This window comes from Misgurnus anguillicaudatus, chromosome 2 (assembly GCF_027580225.2).
Source record: "Misgurnus anguillicaudatus chromosome 2, ASM2758022v2, whole genome shotgun sequence".
Lineage (NCBI taxonomy): Eukaryota > Metazoa > Chordata > Actinopteri > Cypriniformes > Cobitidae > Misgurnus > Misgurnus anguillicaudatus.
This window is the reverse complement of record NC_073338.2, coordinates 45,384,667-45,402,426: the sequence shown is the minus strand read 5'-3', so window position 1 is coordinate 45,402,426 and position 17,760 is coordinate 45,384,667. Positions and strand designations below refer to the sequence as shown.

General features: G+C 36.3%; 1 long non-coding RNA gene across 2 annotated transcripts; it reads left to right on the top strand.

Annotated features, from left to right (window-relative positions):
• The first annotated feature begins 10,118 nt into the window (after positions 1–10,118).
• Positions 10,119–15,091, top strand: LOC141350642 (uncharacterized). Of its 2 annotated transcripts, XR_012358783.1 has the most exons (8): positions 10,119–10,599; positions 11,165–11,384; positions 11,852–11,961; positions 13,566–13,788; positions 13,868–13,929; positions 14,022–14,122; positions 14,217–14,284; positions 14,382–15,091. It is a non-coding gene; the product is annotated as an uncharacterized lncRNA (long non-coding RNA). The 2 variants fall into 2 exon arrangements; XR_012358782.1 differs by lacking the exon at positions 11,852–11,961 and having other exon boundaries at positions 10,125–10,599; positions 14,382–15,083.
• The last annotated feature ends 2,669 nt before the right edge of the window (positions 15,092–17,760 follow it).

Below are 17,760 nucleotides of genomic sequence, written 5' to 3'. Positions count from 1 at the left end.
ATGTCAATTTTTATTTTTTTTTAAAATATGCCAAGTGGGGACCTGCAACCCTGACTGATGTCTACCTATCCAACAGGGGACCTCCATACCCTGCAATGGATCTCTATGGGGATTACACTAGTCCTAAACTAAAATAAATGTAAGAGCTGTCCAAATTAAAACAACTTGCACTGACATATATTTAAATAAACCAGTGCCCTTTGTTTTGCCCCAAAATGCACACAAGTTTTTAGTAAGGCATATTTGTTAAAACTAGTTATATTTCCTAATTAAACTAAGGTCTTGTCCAGGCTTAAGCTAATTCCTGTCCGGGAAACCACCCCTATGTGTAAAAAGTTTGGAGCAGTTTCCCGGACAGGGTTTAGATTAATCCAGGACTGGGGCTTAGTTATATTAAGACATTTAAGTGTGCATCCTAAAACAAAACAATGGCACTGATATTTGTTAGGATATGTCAGTGCAAGATGTTTTTAAATTGGGGCAGCTCAAACATGCATTTTAGTCTGGGACTAGGATAATACCTATCCAGAAAACTATTTTATCATAATGTAACCTTAATGTTGACATATGTCAGCACAGGGGTGGAGGCGCTGTCCAAACTTAAGAGGGAGAGATTGGAGAGTTACAATTTTGCTTAAAACTTAGAGGGAGAAAGGGAATTTTCAAATTGCAATTTTGCCCAAGGAATTTCTTCCTAATAAAAACAGACTGTATGTTTTGTAACTGTGCAGGTGAATACTGTTTCTTTTGCACACAAGAACTAACGTAGTGAACAACATTCCCTGCTATATTCAGCTAACATTAACTATTAATATGAGCCTTTTGATTATGTTGTATTATGTTATTAAACTTAATAGTGATTTGTGACATATATTTTTATACAATGTAAGTGACTCATTAAGTTTAGCTACCACCTTTTGGCCGGTTTAGTTTTCAAATTTAATATTTTTATAAGCTTATGACATATATAAGCTTTGAAACTGTTCTTACATCAGATTTAAGGTGAATATAGCAAGAGGGCTGAGCAGACAGAAGAGGGAGAGGAAGAACAGTTGAGCAGGTAAAGATGGCAGTCAATAAGTTTTAATATTAGGTTTATACTGTTTTAGTTTTTTGTCTTAGTGGATTTGTTCTTATATTAGAGCAAAGGTGAAGTAGTAGCTATTTAGACAAATCAAAAGAAGGATAGGAAGAACAACTGATCAGCTAAAGCCCAAGAAACACAACTAAAAAGATGGATGAAGATGTTAAAAATGAAAAAGGTTCTAAAACTGAAATGCAGAGGGTGAGAATAGAATCCTGCTTGTCATTAAACATACACAAACACCTCCGCTCACACAAAACTAAGAAAGATTAGAAAGACTTTAGCTGAAAGCACATGTCTCAAAACCAGATCGACCCACGCATGTGCCTTTTAAGCAGCAATAGGCATGATCATGTTAGTGATTTCACAAAATGTCTTTGGTCCCCTATTTGATGGTGAAGTGTGACATGTGTTTATCTGCTTTGACTTTTAGGAAACACACACTTCACACTTCACTATTTAACAGGGGACCTAATGTATTATTATCTTGAAGAAACTCACTATTTTATACTATTTGGACAGAAGTTAAAATGTGTAAAATGTGTCTTAGAAATGAGCAGTTTAAGCACCAAATTTAGGCATGATCATGTTAGTGACTTCACAAAATGTCTTTGGTCCCCAGTTTGATGGTGAAGTGTGACATGTGTTTATCTGTTTTGACTTTAAGGAAACACACACTTCACACTTCACTATTTAACAGGGGACCTAATGTATTTTATCTTGAAGAAACTCACTATTTTATACTATTTGGACAGAAGTTAAAATGTGTAAAATGTGTATCTTAGAAATGAGCAGTTTAAGCACCAAATTTAGGCATGATCATGTTAGTGACTTCACAAAATGTCTTTGGTCCCCAGTTTGATGGTGAAGTGTGACATGTGTTTATCTGCTTTGACTTTTAGGAAACACACACTTCACACTTCACTATTTAACAGGGGACCTAATGTATTATTATCTTGAAGAAACTCACTATTTTATACTATTTGGACAGAAGTTAAAATGTGTAAAATGTGTCTTAGAAATGAGCAGTTTAAGCACCAAATTTAGGCATGATCATGTTAGTGACTTCACAAAATGTCTTTGGTCCCCAGTTTGATGGTGAAGTGTGACATGTGTTTATCTGTTTTGACTTTAAGGAAACACACACTTCACACTTCACTATTTAACAGGGGACCTAATGTATTTTATCTTGAAGAAACTCACTATTTTATACTATTTGGACAGAAGTTAAAATGTGTAAAATGTGTATCTTAGAAATGAGCAGTTTAAGCACCAAATTTAGGCATGATCATGTTAGTGACTTCACAAAATGTCTTTGGTCCCCAGTTTGATGGTGAAGTGTGACATGTGTTTATCTGTTTTGACTTTTAGGAAACACACACTTCACACTTCACTATTTAACAGGGGACCTAATGTATTTTATCTTGAAGAAACTCACTATTTTATACTATTTGGACAGAAGTTAAAATGTGTATCTTAGAAATGAGCAGTTTAAGCACCAAATGTAGGCATGATCATGTTAGTGACTTCACAAAATGTCTTTGGTCCCCAGTTAGATGGTGAAGTGTGACATGTGTTTATCTGCTTTGACTTTTAGGAAATATTTTAAATTCTGAATAACTGTGAATGTACTGACAAAATTTACAATGACACTAAAACAACAGTTCTTACCATCAAAAAAATTCTTCATAAAAGATTTTGAAGTTTAAAACTAAAAGTTGTACAAGGATTATTGCACTAAAATGTTATGTAATGTTATAAAGTCATTTAGTAAAAGACAATATAACTGAACCAACTAAAACATTTCAATGCATTAAATAAACATAATAGTTTAAGTTTAAACCCCTGAAATCTTTTCTCATGGCAAGAAATGTAATTGCAATTAAACAGATGTCACACTTCACTATTTAACAGGGGACCTAATGTATTTTATCTTGAAGAAACTCACTATTTTATACTATTTGGACAGAAGTTAAAGGGGCGGTTTCCCGGACATGGATTAGACTAGTCCTAGACTAAAATAAATGTAAGAGCTGTCCAAACTAAAAACTACTTTCACTGACAAATATTTAAATACATCAGTGCCCTTTGTTTTACCTCAAAATGCACACAGGCAATGTTTTTAGTAAGGCATGTTTGTTAAAACTAGTTATATTTCCTAATTAAACTAAGGCGTAGTCCTGGATTAAGCTAATTCTGGTCCGGGAAACCGCCGGAAAATGTGTATCTTAGAAATGAGCAGTTTAAGCACCAAATGTAGGCATGATCATGTTAGTGACTTCACAAAATGTCTTTGGTCCCCAGTTTGATGGTGAAGTGTGACATGTGTTTATCTGCTTTGACTTTTAGGAAACACACACTTCACTATTTAACAGGGGACCTAATGTATTTTATCTTGAAGAAACTCACTATTTTATACTATTTGGACAGAAGTTAAAATGTGTATCTTAGAAATGAGCAGTTTAAGCACCAAATGTAGGCATGATCATGTTAGTGACTTCACAAAATGTCTTTGGTCCCCAGTTTGATGGTGAAGTGTGACATGTGTTTATCTGTTTTGACTTTTAGGAAACACACACTTCACACTTCACTATTTAACAGGGGACCTAATGTATTTTATCTTGAAGAAACTCACTATTTTATACTATTTGGACATAAGTTAAAATGTGTATCTTAGAAATGAGCAGTTTAAGCACCAAATGTAGGCATGATCATGTTAGTGACTTCAAAAAATGTCTTTGGTCCCCAGTTTGATGGTGAAGTGTGACATGTGTTTATCTGCTTTGATTAAATTCTGAATAACTGTGAATGTACTGACAAAATTTACAATGACACTAAAACAACAGTTCTTACCATCAAAAAAGTTATTCATAAAAGATTTTGAAGTTTAAAACTAAAAGTTGTACAAGGATTATTGCACTAAAATGTTATGTTATAAAGTAATTTAGTAAAAGACAATATAACTGAACCAACTAAAACATTTCAATGCATTAAATAAACATAATAGTTTAAGTTTAAACCCCTGAAATCTTTTCTGATGGCAAGAAATGTTAATGCAATTAAACAGATGTCACACTTCACTATTTAACATGGGGACCTAATGTATTTTATCTTGAAGAAACTCACTATTTTTTACTATTTTCACACAAGTTTAAATGTACGTGTTAAAAATGAGAAGTCAAAAGCTCTGTGGATTAGCAGGACTAATGCTAGAAAACACAGGAAAATGGCTAAAGGAAACAAAGGTAAAAGAAATAAAAAATAAGGATGGTGTCTCAAACCTGCAGATTTGTGAAAGACACATTGAAAGGAACAGGAATGGGTCATTTGGCAGTGGCAGACAACAGTGTGAATAGGCTTTATGCCCAGCTGCACTTCTTCCTGAACTTCAGCCAGCTCCTTGTTTCCTGTCTGCCATTATTGGACAAACTGATTAATCCAGGTGTGCCTGACCTCAGTAGTCACAGCAACAATAATCCGACACACCTGAATTAATCAGTTTGTCCAATAATGGCAGACACAATTTTATTATGGACAGTGGTTACACACAACCCAGTTAGTTTTTATTATCATTTCAGAATTGTTTTCAGTCAATGCCAAAATATTTTGTTGCAGCAACACAATTGAATAATGAATAACTAATGTGAAGTGGTAATGTTCAACAAAATCATCTTAATTACTTTTCAGTAACTTAAAATTGTTACGTTTTCTGAACATGTGTTTGTAAAAACTAATCAAATATTTTTTGCTTGTCCAACTCAAGAGTAGTTTATTCTTACAACTCATTTGCATTGTGGACAGTGGTTCCATACAATTACTTTTAGTAACTTTAACATAACAATTTCTTTTTCAAGTTACATCACACACAAAAATATGCTTTTTGTAATAAACTCTATATAGCGTTCATTTTATTCATAAAAGAATCTCAGACACCAGTTCTTCAAGCCATGTTTATTGCACTTAAACTAGAGATACCGTAAAGGATATACCGACAAATGAGATGTGCTCATCAACTTGAAAAGCTTGCAAAGTTTTTCAAGGACTCTGGATATTACCATGTAACCTTGTAACAACATTACAATTTTTTACAGTTACTGACAACTGAAATGCACGAAGCACCATTCAGGCAGTTTTTTCAAGCCTCCTGATAAATATAATTAAACAACAGTATTACACAACTGTAAAGCCAACTGACAAAATAGGATGCTCTCCATTCAGAGAGCTGGCACATGCGGCTTTTTTAAAGCTTTTTCAACTACTTTGGACAATTAATGTAAATTCTGTGACATTACAAAACTGTCAAATTGACTGAAAATGTATGGACCTTTTACAAGGCTTGCAAAGCTTTTTCAAGAACTTTGGGATAATTTAAGTTAAATGTTACTGTAACAACATTATAAACGTTAACATTCCATGACAAATTAGATGCAGCACCATTTACGTACAGCCAAAGCTTTAAACAACTCTGCATTAATCTAAAAATAATTCCATCGGCATGGAGAAAGGCCAAGATAGTCACAGTTCTTAAACCTGGAAAGGATCCATCATCCCCAAAGAGCTACAGACCAATTTCACTCCTTTGCATTACTTACAAGCTCTATGAGAGGCTTTTACTCCAACACCTTATGCCAGCTATAGACTCTAAGCTTACTGAAGATCAAGCTGGTTTCCATCCTGGTCGCTCTTGCGCTGGGCAGCTATTGAACCTCACCCAACATATCGAGGATGGCTTTGAGTGTAAACTCATCACTGAGCAGCTTTCATAGATCTTACTGCTGCCTACAATACTGTCCAGCACCGCACCATGATTAGGAAACTTTTTGACATGACTGGTGACCTCGACCTGTGCAAAATCATCAAATGCCTCCCCAACAACAGACGATTCTTTATCCAATTAAATGACAAGAAGAGCAAATGGAAAGCCCAAAAGAACGACCTACCACAAGGCAGTGTACTGGTCCCCCTCCTCTTTAATATCTATACTAATGACCAACCACTTCACTCACAATACGGTCGCTTTATCTATGCGGACCACCCAACAGGAGAACTTCCAGAAGATTGAGGTTTTCTGGAAAGTGTCCTCTGAGAGATGACAACCTACTACAACCATCTGAAACCAAATCCATCAAAAACCCAACTATGCAGCTTCCATTTAAAAAACCGAGATGCGAAAAAAGAACTGAGCATCTCATGGGATGGCTACAAACTCTCTGTGTACTTGGGAGTCACACTCGACAGGACACTCTCTTTCAAAACCCACCTCCAGAACACCAAAGCCAAGATATACACCCGCAATAACATCCTGCGCAAACTGGTAAACTCAAAATGGGGTGCCGATCCACCAACCATCCGTGCAACTGCTCTAGCTCTGTGTTTCTCCACAGCCGAATATGCATGCTCAAGCTGGAGCCGCTCCCACCATACCAAACTGATTGACACAGCTCTCAACGACACCTGCCGCATTATTACGGGATGCATAAAACAACAGCTCTACCATGTCTCTACGCTCTAGCTGGCATTGCCCCCCCTTACATCAGACGATCCATCATCGCACAAGACGAGCGGAGAACACTGGAGTATGACACCAGGCATCCCCTGCATGGACACACAGCACCCCCACACTGCCTGAAATCAAGAGCCAGTTTCCTGCTGACAGTCCCACCTCTCCAGACAACCAGAAAAATAGCAAGGACCAACATTTGGAAAGATGAATGGAACCAGCTAACCACACGAGCCCAGGACTGGATGGAGAGAGGAATCACTCCGACTGAATGACTCGCCAGCGGGCACGATCTCCCATGGCCAACTTGGAAGACCCTCAACAGACTACGAGTGTAACAGGGGAGGTGCAAAGCACTTTTGAAAATATGGAACCTCCAGACAGACGACACATGTAACTGCGGAGCAGTACAGACAATGCCCCACCTACTGAAGTGTGAAAATGCCCCCCAGTGCAGTCCCCAGGACCTGGCTGAACCAACCCAATCAGCCGTGACCTGTGCCAGATACTGGCAGAATGACATCTGAAATTGCAACGGATTCGAAGAAGAAGAAGCAACATTGGCATCCTAAATCTTTGACCCGAATGTTCAAACTCATCATACAATGGGTGCATATAATTAAATGTGACCCGTGCTGGCAAAATTAGTCAGAATGAGCAAATTTTCAAAAAGAGTTATTTATATTCTCTATTAAAAAAAATATATAAAACAATATATGACTTGTTGGAATGTGACGAAAAATGACAGCACTACACCTGTTTGAAGTTGACAGAGTCAGCAAAGTCAATTTTGAGAAAAATCAAATTAAAGATTTTTGAAGGTTCAAAAGCAAAATCAGCACATCCTTAACTTAAAATCACTGGTAAAAATAATAGATTTAACACACAGTCAAAAACAACATCAATAGGATAAATATATGTTGAACTTACTTTTATTGTTTTATTGACATTGAGACAAACAGCTTTCAGATCTAATCTAATATAATGTTACACATCAGATCCTCAACAGTTAACCAAACATTCACTTAAGACATAACAGATTAAGGGCCCTATTTTAACGATCTAAGCGCATTGTCTAAAGCGCACGGTCTAAATGGGCGTGTCCGAATCCACTTTTGCTAATTTAACAACGGGAAAAATGGTTTGTGCGCCGAGCACACGTCGAAAAGGGTTGTTCGTATACTCCTAATGAGTAATGGGAGTGTTTTGGGCGTAACGTGCAATAAACCGATGAGAGTCTTATCTCTCATCCCCTTTAAAAGTCAGTTGCGCTGGCGCTATGTCTAATCCCTTTTTAGATGATGGACTTTGTAAACTGAAAAACTAAGCGGAGGAAGAAGACCCCCAGTTTAAGATTAATGTTAAATAATTGTGTTGTTTTTTACTTGTATTGAAATTGTTATTTTTTTATTAAAACCTTTAAAACCCGTTTTCTTTTAGTCATAGAAGTAAAAATAGCAGGCTTTTAATTGCTGTAAATGTATGGCTATCCAATATCATCAAAATATAATTTACAAGTATGTAAGAAAAGGTTTGTACTGTAAAAATACTTTATTTGTAACAAACAGGAGATAAAGAATTTACAAATGGCTCTCGGTACTGTGACGTGTGGACAGTACTTTCTGAAATCTCCTGCACTACCTATATTTGTATATTTGTAGAAAACTTAAAGGCATGCAAAGAAACCAAACACATACATGCTGAATTAGTAACCACATGAGCACAAGTCATCCACTATGTTAAAGAGTTTCCTCTAAATCACCACATTTAGTATAGCTTTTATCTGAGCTTAAACAGCAACTAGAAACAAAATGAATCTTTTTAAATGGTATTGTCTGTCTTAGATACCCATCTGTCTTAACATTTCTACTCTCAGCCAGAGTTCTAAAATGAAATGTTCTAAGAAATGAAATGTAGAATTTAGTTGCCACTAAATATCCATTTTGCTCTGCTAGGTTCTGCACACTTTGGTAAGTAATGTGGAGAGACTTCCTACAACCCCCCAGAAATTCCTCTGCAAACCCCCACGTGCAATTAGCATTTCTATGGAGAGAGGCTTCAAGGGAACAGTGTGTGACAGACACGTTTAGGATTGTCTGTAAGAGTTTAACCCTAAAACAACCAAATACAAAGTGTAACCAATCAAATCATTTCAACAGGAAAGTTTCAATGTAGTGTCCCAATAGTTGTCCGGGTTTTGGGAGTGTTTTTTTAAAGCAACCAATCAGTGTTGAGATTAAACACCAATGGGGACACCAGAAATGTGCAAAGATGTGAAATTACAGTACCTCTGTAGGTGTGAAAGTGTTCAGCTAAAAGCTACTATTTTTCCTGGTTTGAACGAAGAATTAGATCTAACTTCATATTTGTAAAATGTATATAATTATGATGTGTGTGATTATTGATTATACTTCACTGCATGAAAAGTGTGATTTTCGTCAGTTAAAGGTGCTCTAAGCGAATCTGTGTGATGTCACTTTTTGTTGATGTTTGAACTGTTTTCAAACAAATGGAGTGTAGCTAACACCTCCCCCTCCCTTCCGTGCTTTCATGAACGCGCCCAACCCCCACCCCCAAATCCTTCTTGTCATTTATTGGCTGGAACACTTTGTTATGGTTTCTGGTGGTATGTTTGGCCGTTTTGTTTTTATTGCAGTTTGTGGAGCCTGGGCCCGGTTGCATAATTTTCCCTTAAGTTCACCCTTATGTTTCCCTTACACTTAAGTGTGTTGCAGAAAAAAACCCTTAAGTTTTTTCTGTTGCGTCTCCATGGCAACAATAGTATTTTATAACGACAAACCTGGGTCGCTGTCATGAAACACTGAACGATTACTCTTACCTAAGAGAACCGTTTAGGGGATTATACTGTATGCAACACCCTTAAATTATTCTCTTAGTTAAGGGGAATTTACCCCTTAAGTGTCACCGATCGAGAGTGGGCAAATTACCCCAATGTAAAGAAAATGTCTTATTTTAATTTTAAACTTTTAAATTGTTGCCTAAATTTTAAATTGAGATTTGTCTTACCTTAAATGTTGTTTTGCAGGCATAAAAGTAAATTTCTTCATCCTATGTTTTTTTTTTTATTTATATCTGAGTTGGGAGTTGAAATCCAACCTTATTTCATCCTTCATCACTGACTTTTTACCCAAAATGTAGCAACATTTTAAAACATGTCAACAACTAGTGACGGATAGGATTTGATATGGGGATTTAATAAAATGTTTTTACACAGCAGTGTTTTTATCCTTTATTTTACCAGGAATAATCACATTGAGATAAAAAATCTCTTCTGGCCAAAAATGGCAGCACACAAAGTTTCACACAAAAATATTTCAAGAAAAACTATACAAAAAACTTCCTGTCCAGCACTCAGAACTACAATTCGAAATAATAACGAAATATATAAATGTTTGAAACAAGAATATGATTATTTCAAATAAGACTCCAAAAGGTTTCTAAATCTAGCATCACAGTAAAAGTGTTTCACCTAAACCTCAAGCATACAAGAGGATAATGAAATAAAAACAAATGTAAATCAAAAAGGGTGTAAAGTGGGTTTTAGTTTTACTCCTTTTATGTGTCTTTGTTTTTAAGCAGTTTATTGTAATAGTGACACAACTTTACATTAAGTTGTGTTAATAACAACAAAATACTACTTAATGATACTAATGCTGCGTTCCAGGCAGGTTTTGAGCCCGCAAATCACGACTTCAAAACCACGACTCAGTCAAGACTCAAAACTTGGAGTAGGACTACGCGTTGCCTGGAACGCAGCATAATATTTATTATAGCGTATCTTCTTTCCCGATGACACGACGTAGCTTGCATTGCATCTTGGACACAGTAGTCAATAAACTTCTACAATGTTAGAGACGCTTTGTGAAAAGGACTACATTTCCCATAATGCCCCGCCCAACGCTCGCTGGAGAAACCGGAAGCGCGAATTTGAAACGCTGAACCAACGACGCGGGACCTTTTGTTTGTATTGTGAAGAGCTGTATAATAAAGCAAGGTAAGTTAAGATACTTTTCTTTTTAAATCTGAACGTATACAAATGATTTAAAGGATGTTTTAGGCTAGAAGTGCTAGTATTTATTTGCCATGATCTATAACGGTCGGTAAACGTGCGTGCTTGCATTGATCTAAGTTAACGTTACATGAGACAAAGAACTATTAAAAGAATGAGTAAAATGTTTGAATCTTTGAAAAATAAATTAAACCCACAAAGAAGCAAACTCAAGACAAGATGTTTTGGTTTTAAAACAACAAATCAGCATTTCTTGGAAATCATAACTGATAGCAAAGTGACTGTTTTTACTATTGTTTCTTAGTAAAACGCTTGAAACCCTGTTTTTTAATGTAAGTTACCAAAAAGACGCGTTCCAGATCAACTAATAAAATGTAAGATTGTTTACTATTCTATATAAAGATTTCTTCAGTGGACAGTGCTTGGTATTTTACAAGATTTTTAAAACCTATTTAATTCCTAGGAGTCATACAGTTTGTCTTTATTGTTTGCCCTTTATTTTACCTTTCTTAAAGTAAAAAAAACCCTCATGTTTTTTTTTTGTTTGCAGAAATCATGTACACATTATCAGCTTTAGAAGTGGATGTCATTCCTGCAGTCTTTGTGAAGAATGATGCGAGTTAAATTTATTTCATTTGAACAACCTAACAGGTTAAACGGTAAACAAATCTGTGTATTTGATATGACTTTGATAGATATTGTTACAACTTGGAAAACAACAGACCAAACCAGTCAGAGACAGCGATGTGAGGACATCAACAGAAAATAAAGTAAGATTATGAATATTATGTTTATTATTTATCTTTGTGCAATTTGATTTGGAGTATGGAATGCATCTAATTAGGGATGGATCCCGATCAGGGTTTTTTGCCCTCGAATCTGAGTCATTTGATTTTGAGTATCTGCCGGTACGGAGTCCCGATCCGATACTTCTATAATACATAAAAAAGAGCAAAAAAAAAAACAGATCCAGGATGTTCCTTATGTCATGCCGCACACGTTGCTGTTTCTATGTGGACTCAAAAGGGTCTAAGGGCACACTCACATTATCCAAACCAAACAATCCCCCAGCGCGATTGTCACCCCTCCCAACTCCCCCAGATGCACGCACTCACACTGTACTTTTATCGATCTGAGTCTGGGCGCGCTTTCGTCATTAAGATGCGATTGTTTTGAAGTAAAGCGCTCTCTTAACACTGGAACCCACCGTAATGATAAGTATGTGTTTTTTATTCAGAGTCGTTTGGTGCGCGATTACAGACAGCCCTCTCACAGACAGCCCTCTCACTCGGACATTCACGTAACCCGGCTGCGCGCATCAAAAGGTTTTTACGGAAGCAGATGAAGGTGAGTGGTCGCGCAACTGACGTCTTCACCTTTTGAAACGCGCCCAAGTGAACTGCGCTCCAGCCCACCTCTGCAACCCAGCCGGGGCGCGGCACAGAGCGATCACACTAGTCAGACAAACCAGGCTTTGGGGGTTAAACGCGCCCGAGCGCAGTTTGGTTTGGATAGTGTGAGTACACCCTAACTCTGTGCCAGCGCATAACTATAGATGTGTTAAAAAGTAATGAGAATATAGTAGGGTTGTGCCGATAGACGATAGTATCGTGTATCGACGATCTTCAAACCTATCGCCAATGGCAGGCTTTCATGGTGATAGTCATGACGATAGTTGGCAAATGTATTATTATCATCATAGTTTTACATTAACATGCACATTGCATGCTTTCCCCGCATGAGAGTTTGTGGATGTGACACAATGAATGTTGTTAGAGAGATTCCTTCTTGCACGCACATGGACTTAATGCGCGCGTCTTGGACTCCTTCTAGCACCTGAAATAAATCCAGCGCGTCATAAGCAGCTGCGCTTCTCTCTGTCTCACATGCATGCGCTCTCGCATCTGTCCGAAGTCTAAACATAAACTAAAGTAGTAATCATTATTTATTTGTTCAGATTCATGCGAGCTGAGGCAAACTATCCATTTTGTTTAAAATAAACTGCTGCATATTTGAGCATATCTCAATAGTGGACATGCAGATAGCTGCGTTATGTCCGAAGTCAGTTCACTAGGTAGTAATCCTGCTTATAATGTGCATTTCAAGGAGTTGTAGCAATACATCCCTCATGTTTAAAATATGATCGCGTTCCGCTGGACCAATGTGTTTAAAAAGGCACCTCATGAGAGCACCACTGCTTGACACGTGTAGCCTTCTGCAACAGCACTAAACAAATGCATTAAATTGTTTGATTGCACGCGCGTGTGTGCCTAAGTGCATTTTTTTTTACAGTCAGTAAGTAATCATGTTAAATAATCATGATTATGACTTTTCCCATAATTGAGCAGCCCTAGCAGGGCTAACATGTTCGAGGGGTAACATGTTTAATCCTGATTACAGCAAAGGCACTGGTGTGTTTCAATGACATTTTGGACCTCTGGTAGGATTTTATAAGTTTCAATTTTAAAGCTGTGCCACAGGTTGACCCAAACTTTAAAACCTGAACTTTAAATGATGCAAATCTATGGGTCTGACACCCTATATGCATTTGTTGCACATGTCATTATGCACAATTGATCAAACTTTGAAGGAAGTTATAAGAATCAACCTCCTTGACTAATTCTAAGCATAAGATAGGCTACCCAAAAACACTCAATTAACAAGAAAACAACATACTGATTCAGCAATATGTCTTATAAATTATCCATAGGGCCCGATTTCCGATCACGTGATCGAATCGGGACATCCCTACATCTGATGTGACTTAAAAGTGGCCGCATGTTTTTAAAATGATCTCTGAAATTTACAAACACATTTTCACATGTCTTGAACTGAATGTTAAAAGTCTCTGTTCTTGGACTGTTGGTGTTTTGTACTATGTGCTTCATGTCCTCACTTTTGCATTTTATGTTAATGCATTTTCTAACTGTATGTGTTTGCTACTATTCTAGATGCTGTAAGAAGTCCTTTATGTGCACAGAGATGGAGGTTGAAAAGTTACTAAAACACGCTCATATTAGGCACGGTTCCTTGAATCGTGCCTGAGCTCGCTTTCATCATTAGGATGCGATTGTTTGCAGAACACAAGAAGTAAAGCACTGTCAATGTGAGTCAAACAACTGCTCGACTGAGGAGTTGAAGAGAGAAGGGCAGCTGCACATTTCTAAAATTGTGGTAAGCTTAATCAAACCACCCATGCTTTAATTTGACAGAATCCATTTTTTAATAAAGTATTTTTACTTGTATTTTGTAGAAAGCACTCTGTCGGCTACACAACTCGGAGGCAAATTGTAGGCACTATCACCAGGAGCAGAGGTATGGATGAAAGATAAAGCCTAAAATGCATTCTGTTGTTTCCGAAGCAAATAAACACATTTGTTTTAATTTAATACATTTTGCTTCTATAGATTAAGCTCACCACATAATGGGAAGGACACCTCATTTTTAGTGGGAGCACTGGCTACAAGCCTGGAGTTGCACAATGAAGGCCTTGATAAAAATTAATTTGGTAAGTAATTTTCATTTGTGGTTGTTGTTATTTCTATTTTTGTATAGTTTTGTGTGTATTTTGCTTTTAACAAACCTCACTCACTTGTTTCTAGTGGCCTGCAAGACATTACCAGAGCTAGCCAGTGTGGCCACATCACGGAGTGACCAGAGGAGGAAGAGGGTAAGATAGATTAGAATTAGTTTCTGTTCTAATTCTTTATTTCTGTTTCATTAGTATAAACTGTAATGATGTTCATTATTCTTGTTATATACAACAGTTGTGTTTCTGCTCTTGGAGTCAAACCCAGTGTACTAGCTGTGGACAAAGTGGGCTTCTGAAGGGGAATCACCACTGACATGATTTCAGATGAAGAATACAATGCTGTTGATGGAGTGTCGGGTGGATTGTGAGACCTTCATCGTTCTGCAGTCAGGCGCTCCGCAATCTGTGTGCTAAGCTGCAGCTGCAACTGTGTGTGTTCAAACTATGCAGCGTTGAATCACAGTCTGCAATCTGAATTGCTGTCTAACAGAATGCCACCGCTTACCTATGACCCCAAGGCAGCAAAATGAACACATTTGATGCCAAATGTGATCCCAACAACATAATCGTTGGCTTTTTTTGACTTTGTGTGTATTTATTTTTCCTATGCTTTATTAATAAAACTCTTAAATTTTATCAACATGTCTCTCCCAAATGTCTGTTTTCTTTCCCTAATATTTTTTTATTAATGCCCTTAGCCCATGGTATACGTTACATAGTCTTTATAATATTAGCCTTCATGACACATACATTTTTTGTTATATCTCATATAATATATCTAATATAAACCGTAATTTTATTAAATAATAAAAGGGAGGGGTTTATTCAAAATAGTATTATAATTGCCCAGACTGGCCAATCGCAACAAATATATCAGCCAATGACAGATGCTATTTCTGTTTTAAAAGTTGTTGCTACCGAAACTGCTCATTTTTAATACGTACATTTAAACTTGTGTGCAAATAGTATAAAATAGTGAGTTAGTGAAGTGTGACATCTGTTTAATTGCAACTACATTTCTTTCCATGAGAAGATTTCAGGGGTTTAAACTTAAACTATTGTTTATTTAATGCATTGAAATGTTTTAGTTGGTTCAGTTATATTGTCTTTTACTAAATGACTTTATAACATTACATAACATTTTAGTGCAATAATCCTCGTACAACTTTTAGTTTTAAACGGCAAAATCTTTTATGAAGAACTTTTTTGATGGTAAGAACTGTTGTTTTAGTGTAATTGTAAATTTTGTCAGTACATTCAAAGTTATTCAGAATTTAAAATATTTCCTAAAAGTTAAAGCAGATAAACACATGTCACACTTCACCATCAAACTGGGGACCAAAGACATTTTGTGAAGTCACTAACATGATCATGCCTAAATTTGGTGCTTAAACTGCTCATTTCTAAGATACACATTTTAACTTCTGTCCAAATAGTATAAAATAGTGAGTTTCTTCAAGATAAAATACATTAGGTCCCCTGTTAAATAGTGAAGTGTGAAGTGTGTGTTTCCTAAAAGTTAAAGCAGATAAACACATGTCACACTTCACCATCAAACTGGGGACCAAAGACATTTTGTGAAGTCACTAACATGATCATGCCTAAATTTGGTGCTTAAACTGCTCATTTCTAAGATACACATTTTAACTTCTGTCCAAATAGTATAAAATAGTGAGTTTCTTCAAGATAAAATACATTAGGTCCCCTGTTAAATAGTGAAGTGTGACATCTGTTTAATTGCAATTACATTTCTTGCCATGAGAAAAGATTTCAGGGGTTTAAACTTAAACTATTGTTTATTTAATGCATTGAAATGTTTTAGTTGGTTCAGTTATATTGTCTTTTACTAAATTACTTTATAACATTACATAACATTTTAGTGCAATAATCCTTGTACAACTTTTAGCTTTAAACTTCAAAATCTTTTATGAAGAACTTTTTTGATGGTAAGAACTGTTGTTTTAGTGTCATTGTAAATTTTGTCAATACATTCACAGTTATTCAGAATCTAAAATATTTCCTAAAATTCAAAGCAAACACATGTCACACTTCACCATCAAACTGGGGACCAAAGACATTTTGTGAAGTCACTACCATGTAGTAAACAATTTTACAAACATTACATTTTAAGAGTTTTGACACTTTTGTATTAAAGATATTTAAGACACCTTTATGTACACTGTCAAAAATTCTGTGTTTTTTGTCAAATCAACATATATTTTTATGTTACTTTAAGTTGAATAATTGCAACCTGTTTTTGTAAGTTATGTCAACTTATCACAATTAAAAATAGTAGGTTAAATTGGCTTGCAAAACCAAGTTGTTTTTTTATTATTGTATATGTTATGTTTGGAGAGTTTGAAAAACTTGTTCCTTAGATAAGCAGCCTGTTAAATAGTCTTTATTCAGATTCAGAGTCTCTCAGAGCCATTCAATGAATAGCGAGGTGTGAACGTCGTGTGTTAATGGGCAGTTACAGTTCCTGCTCCAGCCTACAGAGGTGCTGCTGAGTATGAGTGTTTACACAAACACACATGTAGGTCCCCATTTGGTAAAAATTAAAAAAAATTTACCAGACTGTTTTTCACTTGATTTTAGCATGATTTAAAGCATGACCAACAGGGGACCTGGAAAATGTCCCCTCTTTGCTTTATGGTCCCCTGTTGGTGAGTGTGTAACGACACCAAAGTCCCCACTTAGATAGGTAGGCAAGTACACACACACACACACACACACACACACACACACACGCGCGCACACACACACACGCAGTGCCCTCCATAAGTATCAGAACAATAAAGACAAGCTTTTTCTGTTTGATGTGGAGACCAGAAATTGGTAAGATAAATATCAGTATGCCAGAAGTTTAGAATGTCACATTTTATTAACCTTTGTTTATGTTTCAACACATACATGCTTTAACAACAAAGAACAACAGCATTAAATGCTGACTTATGTGTATTGTACACAAATGCACATAAGTGAATCAAACTGATCCTACATATTTTATGCTTTTCATGTGTAAACAGTCAGGACACAGCTCAGTGCCCATTAAAAAAAATAATGTGACAGATTCTGTACTTTTGTCTCATGTTCATCTTTTAATGTTTAGACATTTCTTGACTCCACAACAAACAGAACAATACTTATGAAGGGCACTTCTACAGTATGTGTAAAACTGCAACATACACCAACAGTACAGAAAAAGAATACAAGCACAGAATAGACAAGCATTTCAAATTAACAAATTAACTTTAGTCTCAATGTTGATGTAGCTTGTAGCTGAAATATCAGACAAGTAAACTGACAACAGTTTTGTATATGTATAAAGTTGGAATCTCCTAAGATGGTCTGAGGACATTGACAGTTTACACTATAACAAAACTCATGTTTTCTTACGTTGTCATGTCACGTGTGTTTTGTGAGAATCACTTACATCATACAGTACATTAAACAGCGAATCAGACGTCAATCATCGAATTCATGGATCATGGATTTTCTTCAATCTGTGCTACAGTGTTTCTGGAGGTTGCACGCGTTTAACTGTGTCTGACGACGAACAGGTCGGCGGTCGCGCGTATGTAATGGCGGGTACATGTGTGAAGTTTTGCTTT